This window comes from Miscanthus floridulus, chromosome 2 (assembly GCF_019320115.1).
Source record: "Miscanthus floridulus cultivar M001 chromosome 2, ASM1932011v1, whole genome shotgun sequence".
Taxonomy (NCBI): Eukaryota; Viridiplantae; Streptophyta; class Magnoliopsida; order Poales; family Poaceae; genus Miscanthus; species Miscanthus floridulus.
The window spans coordinates 67,568,644-67,573,218 of NC_089581.1; the positions used below are offsets into that span (position 1 = coordinate 67,568,644).

The following is a 4,575-nucleotide window of genomic DNA, read 5'->3' on the forward strand; positions in this document are numbered from 1 at the left end:
GTACCGCTTCTTCCTCCGCTACTCCGCTTGCAGTTGAACCAGTCACCCCCGCACCATCCACTACTACCGCTATGGCCAAGTCACTCCATGCCTACTCCACCCCCACTATTGCCAACATGTCTGTTGGGCCCGTTGTCAACACAGGCATCAAAAACTTTGAGCTTTAGACTAGCCTAATAACGATGGTGCAGGCAAACCAGTTCTGTGGTTTGCCTAGCGAGGACGCGAGTGCACACCTATAACACTTCCTTGCATTGTGCGATACCATCGTCATAAAAGATGTCGCACCAGCAAGCATCAGGCTCTGTCTGTTTCCCTTCTTCCTTGTGGGGAATGCGAAACAGTTGTTTTACAAGGAGAAGGAAGCTGTCAGCACATGGGACAAATGTTCTGCGGCGTTCCTCACAAAAATTTTCCCATGGGCAAAACCAATGCCCTGAGGGGGAAAATTTCAAATTTTCAACATAATTCCATGGAATCTATCCCCGAAGCATGGGAGAGGCTACATGATTACATCTAAGCATGCCTGCACCATGAGATAGAGAACTAGCTCATGCTCTAGAACTTTTATGAGGGGTTGATGCTCATGTCGAAGGGTCACATAGATGCCGCTGTTGGAGGAGCATTTCTTTCCCTCGCCATCGATGAAGCCACAACTCTCATAGAAAAAATGGTGGCAAACTAAAGCTAGGGGGAGAAAGAAAACAACAAAAAGGCATGCATACCATGAATGACATGGATATACTTGCCACAAAAATGGATTTATTATTGAAAAGACTAGACGAGAGGGCCCTCGAAAAAGAAGCTATGAAGGGCACTGTCTAGGCCATGGACTCACATATGACATGTGAGGTCTGTGGTGATGTCGGACACTCAGGGAATGATAGCCCCGAGACCCATGAAGACGTTGTGTTCATCAACAATGAGTTTTGACAAGCTAATAATAATCAGTCACGCTTCTAAGGAGGTAACGGTAATTACAATTCAAATTTCAATTCACATCAACCCTCCTTGAAGGACCTAGTTTTAGGTCAAGCTAAAATCAATGAAAATATCACTAAAAATTTAATGTTTAATGATAAAATGATTCAAAATATAAACTCTAAACTTGAAAATTTATCCTCCTCTATTAAGAAACAATTAAGTTTTAATAAAATGATCGAAACACAAATTGTTGAAATAGCTGTCGCTATTCCTACCAACCATTAGGGGAAAATCCCGAGACAACCCAAGAATTCCCTTAATTTTTTCATGAAGCTGCAGACCAATAATGGAGGAGAGGTCCTGCTCGATTGACTATAAATGTCGAGCCCTTGCCGAAGGTAAATCGGTAGTTATCTTTTAAAAATTCAAAATTTCAAAATTTCAAAAATTTAAAATTTTACTTCAAAATAAACCTTTTAGAAAAATAAAATAAAAATCATTTTTTGATAGTATAGATTTTTCCATTATCATTTCTCATTTAAAAAACATTTATGAAATTTTAAAATATAATAAAAGTTTTGTGGAAAATCATTTTTGAGAAGAGGGGATTCGAAAAATTACAAAACCCCAATGGCTAGCTCCCACTTAGCCGTTGGGAGCAACCGGCCAAAGGGGGGACCAAGCGGGCCCACCTCTAGTGCGGGCACACCAGGGGTTGCTGCCCGACGCCGTCGCGGTTGCTGCTTCTCCAACGGTTAGGAGCCATTGCTCCCAGCACCTCTCGGCCAGTGCTTCACGCTATAAATAAGAGAGCTCGGGTGTGAGCCCTCACTCACACACCACTCTCAATTTTTCACTCCCTCTCACCCTCTGCTTCACCACTTGCAAAAATATTTTTCCACAAAGCTTGAGAACAAGGAAACTCTGTAGAAAAATCCTACGGTCAAGACCACAAAGCCAAGCTCATGGGTTGTTCAATTTATTTTCGCTAACGTAATCCCATTTTTGAGCTTGTTGTGTCATTTTTGCCATGGGTAAGTTCAGAAGGCTGCTCATCGTCGTGCTCAAGAAGGCCACAAGGACGAGCTTAAGTCACTCCTTTGGAAGCTCAAGCGCACGCTACACTGAGCCCGAGGAGGGCCCAATGCATGAAGATGAAGAAACGGTGCCAACGGAGGAAGAAGAAAAAGCAAGAACAACCAATGGTAGGAGGTGATGACGGTTCCCACCTTGATTTAGAGGTAGAACGGGAGATGTAGGCATACAACCTCATCAAGAACCATGAGTTCATCCACATGCCGGCATACCACCCCAACCTTCTCAAAAAGATAGGTATGGACACCGAATTCACCACCATATGGAAAGCCGTTGGATGGGAGAACGTTACTCCCATTGACGAGCAAGGTTCTCGCCTCCTAACGATTCAGTTTTTACGCTCTTTGCAAGAAGTTGAGAATGGGATTACTTTCTGTCTTTTTATCAAGAATATTATCTTACATGTAGAAATCTCAGTTCTCACTTAGGCTTTAGTACAAAATGCTCAAATGACTTAGATTATGCTCTCAAAGGTTTTAATCACCATGAATTTTGGAGAGTAATTTTGGGTCAAAACATAGTTGGCAAGTTTCAACCTTGAAATATGAATATTCACCATTCTACTTTAAGGTTCATACATTGATGGATTGACATGACTTTGTTTGCTAGACAAGATATACACTTTGTTTATCATGCTGAAATGCAACTGCTCTATGCCATGCTTAAAAAGATTAAAGTTGCTCCTGTAAAAGAAATGTTTAAACATTGGTTAGAAACATTCAAGGCTTCTACATCTATGTCTTGCATGTCCCTTGTGACTCATATTGCCACTAGTATTGGTGCATTAGATGGACAAGATATGACATGCATCTCTACTCTATGCATCAGTATTAATGAACACTAATTGATGTAAGGGCACCATTTGAAATAAGATGATGCAGGGAACCTTGTGTTTTTCTTCCCAGGATATACAAACGAGATTTTGTTACCTAATCTAGAACTCTCTTTGTATAAGTCCTCAGAGCTAACCTTCGCTCTTATCAAACAAGAGGAAGTATGCATGAGTTTTGTTTCTTGTAGGGCAACAAGAAGCAGGACTAGGAATGAAAGAGGCAGCTCTCAACAGCCACCGCCAACATCGACACCACTTGTGCCTTAGGTGTACCATGCGGAGTGGTTCCTAGCTATGCAGATGCCTAGGTTCACACCTGGGTACTAGCCTGGCTAGGGGCACATCCCACAACAACACGAGGTCGGTCGATCGGGATGGCAAGAGGCTGACGATGCAGCATGGAGACATGCTCACTCCTCTGACTCCGAGGAACTCCACCACACGTCCAGCCATGACAGTCTACTTCGGAGCATGTGAGCTAGACGACATCAACACTTGCCTTGGAGGATTGGAGATCTACATAGGTGAGATTCAAAATACTCTTAACACTCATGTGCATGATACAACCCAATGGCAGCTTCAGCAACAACAGTAGATGGCACAAATGAACGCGCTACTGAAGCAATAGCATGACACGCAGGTGGCCTATGGGTGGTCCATGGGATACAATTCTAGACCATAGGCCTTGAGCTAGCTTGGGGAAGGACCCCCGTAGAGGTACCTTGTATCTTTCTCATTTTTAAATCTTCACATTGATTTTCTACATTTATTTATTAGCATTTTAAAAATAAAAAATAAAAATTCCAAAAAAATGAAATATGATAAAAACACCAAAAATATGAATTACACTCTCATATGTGTTTTAAGAATGTTTAGTTTCTTCTAAGTTGAAATGATGAATAGTTACTCTGTCTATAATTCATCTGTGCCTAGGCTATAACTTAATATTTCGCAAGATTTAAGTTTGTTGGCTAAAAATGTCTCATCCTAAAAACTTGAAAAATTGTGGGTTGCAAAAGCATGCTTATTTTCTAAGTTGTTGCAAGTTATAATATGGTACAAATAGAATTTTCTATGACTTTGTTATGAGAGAGACTAGATATCCAGAGTTTTCAATTTAAAAAATGCTAAAATTCAAAGTTCCTCAATGATTATGAATACCTACCAAGGCCATATAACATGATATACATGTAAAACCTTAGTCATATGCTACTTGTTTGAGCATTGAGCTTTGTCAAATTGTTATGATCCTTGTTGAGATTCTCGTCATGCAACCATGATCAAGACACATGTACACCCACAAATAAAATGCTAACTCTTACACTGAGAGCTACATAAAAACATGCTTTTTTCGTCCACCAAATAATTACTCCATCCGTGTATCATGAGTCGCTCTTTCTAAAGTTTCATATGACAAAAAGAATAGTATGGGCTATACGAAAAAAAGAAGGAAAAGAAAAGAAAAATATCCATGAGAGAAAAAATGCATGTCAAAGAGCATGAAGAAAAGAAAGAAAGATAGCCCATACATTCAAATAAAAGGCATTCTCCAAAAAGAGAGAGATTCATGATTCAAAGGAGTACCAAAAATATTTAGAATTAGGAAGTTATAAAAATTTCACACACTTTCACGTCTTGATCAAAGTGTATGACTTGCATCTCTGGTTTTTGACTTAGCAAAATATGCGATGCAAGTATGCCTCACTTTCATACCTACCCAAAAC

At 40.2% G+C, this 4,575-nt stretch overlaps 1 non-coding gene across 1 annotated transcript; it reads right to left on the reverse strand.

Annotated features, from left to right (window-relative positions):
* Positions 1–433: 433 nt before the first annotated feature.
* LOC136540964 (small nucleolar RNA R71) lies at positions 434–540 on the reverse strand. Its single transcript, XR_010780081.1, has one exon. It is a non-coding gene; the product is annotated as a small nucleolar RNA R71 (small nucleolar RNA).
* Positions 541–4,575: the final 4,035 nt, after the last annotated feature.